At 47.3% G+C, this 12,113-nt stretch overlaps 1 non-coding gene across 1 annotated transcript; it reads right to left on the reverse strand.

Annotated features, from left to right (window-relative positions):
- Window positions 1–7,951: 7,951 nt before the first annotated feature.
- Trnaa-agc (transfer RNA alanine (anticodon AGC)) lies at window positions 7,952–8,024 on the reverse strand. The gene has a single exon. It is a non-coding gene; the product is annotated as a tRNA-Ala (tRNA).
- Between the last annotated feature and the right edge of the window lie 4,089 nt (window positions 8,025–12,113).

Raw genomic sequence — 12,113 nt, forward strand, 5'->3', positions numbered from 1 at the left:
GGCACAATGGACGACTCCGCTTATCTTGCCGCACTCGAAGAATCGCCTCCTCAGTCGCTGCCGCGTTCTTTTACGCCGTCTATTGCCAGTGACCTTACGACGACGCAGCGAGCCGAACTTCTTCACTTGCTCCAAGGTTTCTCTTCCTCTTTTCACTGTCAAGCAACGTCACTCGGCCGCACAACGGCTGTTTCGCACACTATCGACACCGGAAGCCATGCACCCATTCGGCAGCGTCCGTAACGAGTATCGGCAAGCGAAAGACGCGTTATCGATGACCAGGTGAACGATATGCTCAAACACGGTGTCATCCAGCCTTCTAGTAGTCCCTGGGAATCACTAGTCGTCCTAATTAAGAAAAAAGATGGCACCATACGATTTTGCGTTGATTATCGAAGGCTAACAAGATTACTCGAAAGAATGTATACCCGTTGCAACATATAGACGACGCACTTGACTGTTTACAAGGAGCGGAGTTCTTTTCCTCCTTAGATCTCCGCTCTGGCTACTGGCAGGTGCCCATGGCTGACGCTGACTGTCCAAAAACCGCGTTTGTAACACCAGATGGCTTATACCAATTCACTGTCATGCCGTTTGGTCTCTGCAACGCACCCACCACCTTTGAACGCATGATGGACGGCATCCTGCGCGGCTTGAAGTGGCATACTTGTGTCTGCTACCTCGATGACGTCGTGTTCTCTCCAGATTTTTCGACCCATCTGCGCCGTTTACATCAAGTTTTGGCCTGTCTCCGGAATGCTAGTCTCCAGCTTAACTTGAAGTGCCTATTTGCAGGTAGAAAACGGACTATACTAGGCCACGTTGTCTCCAAAGAAGGCATTCTTCCCGACCCTGCTAAACTTCGTGCCGTATCCGAATTCCCGAAGCCCACTAACTTGAAAGCACTACGCAGCTTCATTAGACTATGCTCCTATTTTAGACGATTCATTCGCAATTTCGCTACTGTGATCGCATCCCTCGACCAACTTCTCCAAGGCGACAATGCACTTTCTAATTGGTCGGAAGCCTCTGAGGAAGCGTTTATCACTATTCGCCGCCTATTTACGTCTCCGCCAATCTTTCGCCATTTTGACCCAAGCGTACCTACAGAACTTCACACTGGCGCCAGTGGCGTAGGCCTTGGTGCCGTGCTCGCACAACGTAAGAACACTAATGCCGAATACATGGTCGCTTATGCCAGTCGTGCCCTTACAAAACCTGAGGTCAATTACACAGTAATCGATAAAGAGTGCTTGGCCATTGTATGGGCACTTCAAAAATGTAGCCCATATCTCTACGGTGACCCTTTGACGTGGTGACGGAGCATCACACTCTTTGCTGGTTATCTAACCTCAAAGACTCGTCAGGTCGCCTCGCTCGGTGGGCCCTCCGCCTCCAGGAATATGATATCCGTGTCGTCTATCACTCTCGACACAGACACTCTGACGCCGATGCCCTCTCGCGCTTCCGAGTTACTTCAGACGCCAGTACTCCTACCGACAGTCATGATATCTCCCCACTTGACATTATGAACATGACCTCAGAGCAACGAAAAGACCCATGGATCGTCACGATATTCGATATTCTGTCAAACCATCTGGCGGCTTCGGCAACTCGAGCGTAACGCCGACAGGCCCAGCATTCTGCCATCCGCGACGGACTTTATACCGCCGCAACTACTACAATGACGGCCACACATGGCTCTTAGTCATGCCCCGCCACCTTCGAAACGATTTATGCTCCGCTTTTCACTCCGACCCCCAGTGGGGTCACGGCGGAGTGGCGAAGACCTACACGGGGCTTCGCCTACGCTACTATTGGCGCGGCATGTATACATTCATCCGCAAATACGTACCCTCCTGCCTTGCCTGCCAGCGACGCAAATGTGTCTCGCACCTCTCAACCGCACCTCTCCAGCCACTTCCCTGCCCAGCTCACCCATTTAATCGTGTCGGCATTGATTTATACGGGCCTCTTCCATCTACTGGCGCTGGCAACCGATGGATTGTCGTCACCGTAGATCATTTGACACGATATGCTGAAACTGCCGCCTTACCAGCCGCATCAGCAAAAGACGTCGCCTCGTTCATTCTACATAACTTTGTTCTCCGCCATGGCGCACCTCGTGAACCGCTGAGCGATCGGGGTCGCGTATTCCTCTCGGACGTGCTGCAGTCACTCCTATCGGAATGCCAAATTAGTCACCGCACAACTACCGCTTATCACCCACAGACGAATGGCTTAACTGAACGATCCAACTGAACTCTTGGTGACATGCTTTCAATGTATGTGGCGTCAGACCATTCCAACTGGGATGCTGTACTTCCCTTTATCACATACGCATATAACACTGCCTCCCAAGCCACTACCGGGATCTCACCATTCTTTCTGCTTTACGGCCACCAGCCCTCCAGCACCATTGATACGGTTCTCCCGTACCGGCCGGACCCTGCCGACTGCTCACCTGTTCCTACGGTCGCTCAGCACGCCGAGAAATGCTGACAACTTGCCCGTTCGTTGACGTCTGCTCAACAGTGTCGCCAAAAACAGCGTCATGACCTCAAACCACCTCCTCACCCTTTCGCCATCGACTCCCTCGTGTGGCTTTGGGTCCCGCCTATTGCTGCTCCTGGTCTTTCATCAAAGCTCCTTCCCAAGTATCACGGGCCCTACCGCGTGGTTGCGCAAACATCACCAGTTAATTACGTGGTTGAACCCGTGTCGCCATCTTCCGATCTCCGTCGTCGCGGGCGAGAGACTATACACATTGACCGGCTCAACCCGTACTACGATCCACTGCACTCTCCCTAGGTCGCCAGGATGGCTACTCTTCCATACCGGGGGGTGATTGTGGGCACGCTGAACGATCGGCAAGCTGAACAGCCCCGTTGCCATCGTGTGGCTCATACGCAGTTCGCTCTCTGGCTACGCCCTACCTGCTGGTGCTGCATTTCTCGCTGCCGCTCTACGACCCTAAATAAACCCCCCTTACAGTTGAAACACTAATTGAAAAATAAACATTAGCCCCGTAACAATATATTCCGACTCGCCTATTATCTGCATGCAATCGGGCTCCTTGGTTTAATTTCTGTTTAAAACGGCTTCTTAACAAGAAAAAAAAGCATTTTTCGACGCTTCAAGCTGACAGGGGAAACCAAAGCAAAAGCTGCCTACGTAGCTATCGCATCTGAATGTAAAATGACCATCCGTTCAGGCAAGAATTACTTTTTTTCTGAAACACTGCATATCTGATCACAACAAATCCTAAGAAGTTTTGGAACGCTATCAACGTACGCAAACCTAAAGAAATGGTTCTGAAAACTGACGCTGGATTTCCTGTCCCCCGTGAGCTTTGCTCAAGCGCTTTTGACAACGCATTTTCGGTATCTTTTTCTGACGCTCTAATATATAGTTCACCGTCCGCACGTGCTTTACGTTCCTTGAGATGGAGCCGATTTCGATCGACGTTGATGGCATATACAATTCTATAATAAGAGCTGAACTTTCCTCATCGGCAGCTATTGATAACATAAATTAAAAATTACTTAATAGTACTGTAGCGTATTCATCTGCTTTCTTGTCATATATTTTTACTCAGCCTTTGCAGAGTTCAACACTGCCGGACGACTGAAAGATGGCAAAGGTGATTCCAGTCCACAAGTCTGGTCATATTCATAGCCCTCTAAACTACCGGCCGATCTCCTTAACTTCTATTGCAGGCAAGTTATTAGAGCATATATTCTACGGCAACCTGATTAGTTTTCTCGAGTCTAATAACTTTTTTTGCGTCACAGCAGCATGGACTTCATAAAAATTATTCTTGTGAGACTCAATTATTAACCTTTACTAATGATTTGTCTTCCGCTTTAGATCGAGCCTCAGTTATTGATTGCCTCTTCCTTGACTTCGCGAAAGCTTTTGATACCGTCTCATATCGACTACTATTACTGAAACGTAGCGCAATCCATCTTGATTGTAGCTTGTTTAAATGGATTGAATGTTTCTTGCAGAATAGAACACCATATGTATCTGTTAATGATCATGGCTCTAAATCCTGCAATGTAACATCCGGTGTTCCTCAGGGGTCAGTCCATGGGCTCTTCTCTTTCTAATTTATATTAATGATCTGTCTGATCCTGTTACTTCTAATATAAGGCTCTTGGCAAACGACTGCGTTATGTACCGCGTAATTTCTAATGAGTCTGACTTCTGCGTTCTTCAATCTGACCTAAACAAAATTTATTCTTGGTGTGATACAAGGCTTATGAAACTAAACATTAACAAATGTAAAGCAATGAGGGTGTCTCGAAAAGTTAACCAGTCCATTTCTCAGGGCTATGAACTTAACGGTTGCCCTCTTCAGTTCGTCGACAGCTACACGTATCTAGGCGTCCATATCACTAATAACCTGTCATGCCAGAAACATATCCACCATGTTATTAACAAAGCTAACAGTACCCTTGGTTTTCTTCGGCGGAATTTCCGCCTCACTGCCGTTCCGTTGAAACTGCTACTATATAAAGCACTCGTGCGTTCTAAAGTAGAGTACGCTTCACCCATATGGGACCCGTACACTAGCTCGTTAACACAGGCCTTAGAATTGGCTCAAAACCGCTCACCTAGGTTCATCCTCTCTAACTACTATCGCTTAGCCAGCGTTTCTCGCATGAAGCAAAATCTTGACCTACCTCTCCTTTCTACTAGACGTCGAATTTCACGCTTATGCCTGTTTAATAAATATAGTACACTAATAATGACCTAAAAATGACACTTTTTTCGCCTCTAAACCATTTGTCATCCCGTATTGATCATCAAATGAAGGTTGGGGTGCCTCAGTGTAAAATCAATGCATACCTCCAAGCCTTCATCCCGAAAACAAGTCAAGACTGCAGTCGCCTTCCCGCCTCCATCGTCACTATCACAGATCATGATGTGTTCAAGTCGGCTATCTGTGATCATGTGCTGCATATTTAGCCATTCTTTTTCTTTTTCTATTGCCACTCCTCTCTGTAATGCCTGTACGGCCTTGAGAGTAAATTAATGAAATGAAATGAAATGAAACGCATGGACGGTTCATCTTCACCTCCGAACACCATATCGTCGACAACTTAAACAATTCAAGCTGCATGCTGGGGCTTAATATCGCTACATTTATCACGTCGACTGCAAAAAATGGGTCCCGATCATACCGTGTTGTCTGCAACAACAGGTGCTGGAAGCCTTTCACGATCATCCGACGGCCGGTCATTTAGGCTACCACAAGACGTAGGACAGAATAGGAAGTCGGTAATCCTGGCCTGGCCTCTCTTCAGCCGTTGCGAAGTACGTCACATCCTGCGTTCATTGTCAAAGCCGCAAACGACCGATAAGAGCTCCTTCTGGCCTTTTGGAACCTGTTCCTTGTCCAACTTCGCCTTTCGAAGCCGTTGGAATAGACTTGTACGACCTTTTTCCCACGATTCAAATGGCAACACTCTAACACTGTATGCAGAGACAGCCTCTATACAAGCAGGGACCGCCGCTGACGTCGCCGATTTCTTGCTACGCACCATTTTTTTACGCCACGGGTCTCCATGTGTTTACCTCAGTGACCGCGGCAACGTCTTCCTCTCTTCTGTCCTTACCAAAGTTCGGCGCGCCTCAAACACTATTCACAAGACGAATTCCAATTACCATCCGCAGACCAACGGCCTGACGGAGAGTTTTCACGGTACCCTCTCAGACATGATTACAATGTACATCCGCCCCGACAACACAAACTGGGATGCAATCCTGCCGTTCGTAACATTCGCTTATAACACGGCTACGAAACGTACCATCGGCTTTCCTCCCTTTTTGCTCGTTTATGGCCGCTCGCCAAGTTTCGTTCTAGATGTATAGTTCCTTTCGACTTCTGTACTTGCAGCTGCTCCTCTCTCGAAACAATTTTGTCTCGCCTCGCGGACTGCCATCACTTCGCCTGCATTAACACCGGCATCTCCCAAGACCCTCGGAAGACTCGCTACGACTCGACTCAACGTGCTGTGACTTTTTTCTCCTAGCGACGAAGTTCTTCTTTGGATTCCTGAGCGCGTTGCCGGCTTATGTGAAACATTTCTCAGTCAATTTATTGGACCTTACAAAGTCATTGAGCAGACATCCTGTTGTAAAGGGACGTCAGTCGCCATCGAACTGCCTCGCAAGCGCTGGTGGCGCGTGGGGTTTCTTATATATTTTCCCTTGTCCTCTCCCCCCTTTCATTTTCGTATACATAAGATCCCAGACGGAAGCAATAAACGTTCATGTTCCAACCTTACAAGTGAGTGCTGTCGTATTCAGTACACACGCCACGTGTGTAGTAACTATGTAACACATCCCCTGTTAATTACTACGTCTCGCCCGTTAGAACGCCATCCGATCATCGTTGTCGTGGGACAGAGATAGTGCATGTCTCCCGTTTGAAAGCATATGCTCGACGCATTTTGTAATCTTCCCGAGCGGCCAGGCGACCGCTTCCACAACGAGAGCAAAATAGTGTGAGCGTCACATGTGCCTTTCTTCTGCATCATCTCTACATATCATCTACCAATGTACATCTTCCTCATCTGTTTATTACATCATCAGCTTCAACACTTCATCTTCGTTCGGCAGCACCAGCTCGGCTGGAATAAAGCGGTTCCTTATAATATGTCGTCGACCTATACAGTTGCATAGCAAGTAGCGAAAAAGGAAAGGCGGAACAAATCAGTCATTTCGATCCTGTTTTTTTTTCACTGGAATGGAATTGCGCGCCACAAATTTGTACCTGAAGTATACACTGCTCATATAGCTTTCTACATGTTGGTGCTGAAGCGTCTGAAAGATCATGCGCACTGCGTGCGACCCCATTTGTTGAAAGAGGAGCGCTAGATTCGGCACTGCGCACTCTGCATTGATACTGCGCGAGAATTTGGCAGGCAATTCCATCACTTTGGTGGAACACCCGCCCTACTTGCGGGACTTAGCCCACTGCGACGTTATTTTTTTTTTTTGTTCCACAAATGCAAATTGGTTTTGCGGGGGTGGAATTTCGGGTATGTGACAAGTCAAAAGGAAGCGATAAAGAGAAAAGGGCATTCTAAAGTGTCACCAGCAGCTTAAGAAGAGATGTAGCCGATGTATTGTGCACAATTGAACCTGGTCACAGTAATATATCTGACCGTTTCTGAACTGAATCTTTTATTTTTCAGTGAACTGTGTGAACTCTTGCAAAAGACCTCGTGTATACGGGATACTATGGGGTGCAATTGGTAGCTCCGTTTTGAGGGCTTTCTTGAGTATGTACAGACTGCGCACACATGGCGTCGGCACGCTCTATGAAAACATGCTCTGAAATCCACTTTCTATTTTTTTTTCAATAGTTAGTCAGTTAGATGGCGTACTTCTGCCACTGCCGTCCTCGTGCCCTCATCACCATACTATAGCCGTCGACTTTTTCATCGAGCAGTCAACGCCGCCGTAATGCCACCGCTGACTTCGTTTTGCCGTTTTTGCTTAGCTATGGTGATTCAGACTAAGTTAAGGGCATTTAGTGATGTTGCAGAAGTAAGTGCTCTCGCGATAATGGCGTTCAGAGTTGGAGCAATTGCTGAAATTAGTTGTTTTTTTCTTTTTCTCCGTTACAGTTCTGACGGAAGTTAGGAAACATTGTCCGGAGAAATTTCGACAATACGTATGGAATTTTAAGTGCAGTTGGGGTGATTCACATTATGCCTACTTATTTCTGCGATCAATAGTTTTATAGAAACCCACATAATCACGAAATCTCTACTGAGTGCGTATTAAAGCAACATTTTTCACCGACCCAATGTCTTTACACGAAGAAACGAAACATCTCACATCGACTTTTTTACAACATAGTATGGTGACAGTTATGGAAAAAGAAAAAGACAAAGCTCTTTTTTTTCGTGGGGCTTCAAGAAAAAAAGGTACGTGGAGGTGCTGGGTATCGATCCCAGTACCTCTCGCATGCTAAGCGAGCGCTCTACCATCTGAGCTACACCCCCGACACGATCGCTCGGCAACCGAGTTGCTACCGTATTGTGCTCTTTGCGTGAAACCAGGTCGAAGGAAAGCAAACGAGAGAGGTGAAGCGGGGGACGACGACCGGTTGCCGCAAGAATCTCGCTTCGCATATTAAGCATCTTAGCACCGCACCACTCGACATGGTCACGTTCACTCTCGTCAAAACAAAGCTGTGGCCATTCCGTATGTGATGCCGTCATCTAGATAACTGGTGAAAGGCCGTTCTGGGAACCATTTCGTCTTGAAGGGACTCGACATTTCTCTTACATGGCCCAATGTAAAAGCTGCGGTAAATTAATGTACATATGAGACTCCATGTGTCACATGAACGCCTTTACAAAGTCAACAACACGGGATCATTATCATCATTCATTCTTCCTTCAGGATGCTTTTCGGCATATACCATAAGAGACCATGAACTTTAAAAATAAAGATCACTAATTTAAGCATAATAAACAGAACCACTCTTTCCCGGACTTTAAGACTTTCATTCTTTCTCGGAGTAATTAACAATGCAGGTTGACACGTGAAATACGGTCTCTCGGACAAGTATCTCAGGTATCTGTTGTTTCGTGTTTGCAATGAAAGAAGCATAACATATTTAAACAGGTACATAATACAAAAAACTTTTGTGGCATTTCCGAGCAGCTGTGCCCATGATCAGTGGCTCCGGTTCCCGATATGATGTTCCCGTAAATAATTTAAGCCCGTCTGGTTCAAGAGTTGCTTTGCTCTGACTGCCGAAGAAAACCATTAGGAACGCTGCCTTTCTTGCTAAAGGAAGTCCTCGTATACAAGCTTGTTTCAAGCTTAATGTTGTTATTTGCGCCTGGTAGCATGCTAATCATACATATTACGTAGCCCCTTACCCGCAAGTACATACATAAGAAACAAAATATACACACATGGCGGGAAATCATAACAATTTTATTTTGAGTGGTCTTTACTGTTTTCATTCAGTGAGAGGCAAGTATTGTGCAGCTTTCGAGGTGGAGTTATCCCCCCCCCCCCCCCCCCCTTTAGTGTGTTGGCTCCCACTGACGCAAATTCTTTAGTTGAGTTGATGCCAAACAGGCGCATCTGTCCTGTGTATTATATGCTTTATATACAGAGCAATTAGAAGTTTTTTTACGTGGTTTAGCCTTATAGCGGCTAAATAATTTCAAAAATGGAATTAAAAACACCTCATTGGTTGTTCCAGCTCATGTTTTACTCCAAAAAGTTGTAAGACAGAATAAAAATGAAGGAAAGTTCTCGGAAAATCAAGCGATGTTCAATAAACTTTTGTTTCGATTCGTACTGAAAACAAAAAGCACTTTGTCAATGTGGAGATGGAGCATTGAGGAATGTAACTTATTTACTGCAAATTAAGTCCAGAAAGCTCAGCGAAGTATATCAGAACATTTCTTGCCATACGAGAAAAAATTGAGGAGCCGGTACGACGTCGGTGCACATTCCTCTATAAACCGTCACAGCAGCTCACCGACGGCCTAGAGATATACAAGGCCTAGCTGCGCGCTCTGTCTTCAAGCTGCCGCTGCTTGACCCAGCTGAGCACACTTGATCGCATTTATCATTTACTCACTGTGTGTATTAGTTTTCGGCCCTGGTATCAATACACCCCGCTATATTGCGCGCCTAGCATCTCTTTTGCCGGGTTGCTCATGATATTGCGCCGTTCTTGAAGCCGCAGCGTCTCTAAAGAATGAAGTCCTCCACACTTATGGTTCAGAAAATCTGCGTGCGAATTAGGCAGTCTACAAAACGCGAGCGAGATAGAACACGCGCAACGCCCTACTGTCCTTGATCGTATACTCGTTACCGAAAACAGCACGGGGAACAATTTCGCTCCTGACCCCCACTTGCCGATTAGATATGTCCTCCGTTTTCATGGTACGTGCATGTATTACCTAACTCTCATTATTTCAGTTGACACGAACCAACTCATGCGAACGTAGTAAACATACTGCTCATAAATTGCATGCATGGAGCTATTATTTTGCAGCTTCGATGAACAACACTAGCACGGAAGCTTTGATTTTTCACATGAGAAGAGTCTTCGTGCCGATGCAAAGAATTTGGAGAGGTGGGGGATCATTCAATGTGAGATTGTTTTATAGACTGGAGTCGAAAATTCCAGGACGTATGAGCAATTGTTTCTGGTGCTCAGCTAAAGTTTGAAGTGCACGTCATCGAGAAGAAAGGCCCTGAAATGCAGTACAAAGAAACCCTAATTGGTACAAAGAGAAACTAATTGTAAAGCGCACTCTATCTTTAATTAGTGGCCTTTTTTCATTTGTATTGTTGAGAAAAACTGCGCTCTGTTTACCAAATTACTGTAAGCTTTCTATTTGTCTTTTGACGTACTGTCAATCAATCTTTTGGCATCTTGCAATAATGGTATGCGATTTGAAGCGCATCTACATAAATATGTCCATAAAAAGAACCCTTTCTTGAAGTAGCCAACGCCATCTTTCTGTAAATACAAAGCAGGACGCCTCAATGAGGTAACAGTAAGCCATTCTGCAACACGCACCACATTCAGAACTTCTTGGGTTGCCAGTGTGCTGTGCTGAAATGTTGGAAGGTTGTTTTTCTTTATTCTTTTTTTAACACTAAAATATTTTATGCCGGGATCCACGACGAACTTCCCGTAACAGATATGACGTTCGGAGCCAACAACTAAAGTATGCATTCTTGACAGGGATAGCGCCGCCATCTAGGAGCGTTGAAGCGAAGTACTGCATCATTACACTATAACGAGCGCCAACCGGGAGCGCTTCGGTAGTCACAGCGCAGCGGAGGCTCAACGTGGTATAGCCAGGTGTTGGCACTTTCCGCACATGGTTTGTCCTTCGTGCCGGATTAGCCTGCGGCGCCTGGGTGTCTACGGAGTGCAGCTTCAACAGGCATCAGCACTGCTTACAACGCCGCCTAAGGCTTCGTTTGCGATGGCACCAACTAAGGAAACTGCTGCGCTAAGTGACGCAGAAAGGCAACGGCGTCGGCATGCGAATCTCACTTTGGTCCAACGAGAGACACGCCAGAGTGAAGCAGAACGCCGTCCGCGTGCACGGCGCATGCTGCAAACTCTGCCACTTGCACTCCTGATGCTGAGCTAGTCGCAAATCAACTGCCTGCCCCAAGACACTACGGAGTCGTACCAAAATGCTCGTACCGTCGTCGAAGCGACTCGGCAGCTGGACGCCGCTCGCCGACAGGATGCCGCGCACCAAGCAAACCGGCAGGACGGTCGCCAGCCTGCAAATTTATTTATTACACCGAAGCTGTTAAGGGCTCACTCTTCGATGGTCGCGTCCGGCAATAGAAAAAAAAATGACACCATCTTCCCATATGGGAACCCTGAGTAGTATGCGAAGCAGCCATGGGGTCGACTCAAGGTAGTTTCATCAGCTGTATAAACTTGGACTTGCAGCAGCACCAGCAACGCGCACAACTGTTGTCGACGCCGTGGGCGTTTTGCCCGCGTTCGCACCGAACGCGCGCGGCCTTGGTGACTGTTGCAGGTGCCTCTGGGGCGCTTACCATCGCGACTCTAACCTAAGCTGCTTCGCATTATCGCGCGGAGCCGCAGGTGTTGCCATTCGTTGCGCAATCCGGAGAGGAGCGTCGGAGAGGAGAGGATGATGATAAGTGGTTCTTGAGGGAAAGGGAAAGGTTGGCGCTATCTTCTGCAGCCCTTGAGGGAGCACGGCTCAGCGCCAAGGAGAGGAGCAATGCCGAAAGGAGAGGCAATGAGACAAGGAGCAATGCCGAAAGGAGAGGCAATGAGACAAGGAGAGGAGAGGAGGATGCGCATGCGCAGTAGGGGTGTAGACGCCGCAAGGCGTAGGGAGGGAGTGACATAGCCCCGAGCATAAGATGCTTCGCACCTAAAAAAACTGTCATTGGCCATATGCTGTATGTGCGAGTGAAACCACGCGAGGGTGAGGGACGCGCCCTTTTACGGGGAGCTAACGCTAGGCGGAGAGCAAACGCGACTTACGTGCGAGTGAAAGCGCGCGAGGGCGAGGAACGCGCGATTTCACAGCGAGCGAACGCACTGGAGA

Source organism: Dermacentor silvarum, chromosome 8, assembly GCF_013339745.2.
Source record: "Dermacentor silvarum isolate Dsil-2018 chromosome 8, BIME_Dsil_1.4, whole genome shotgun sequence".
NCBI classification, from domain to species: domain Eukaryota; kingdom Metazoa; phylum Arthropoda; class Arachnida; order Ixodida; family Ixodidae; genus Dermacentor; species Dermacentor silvarum.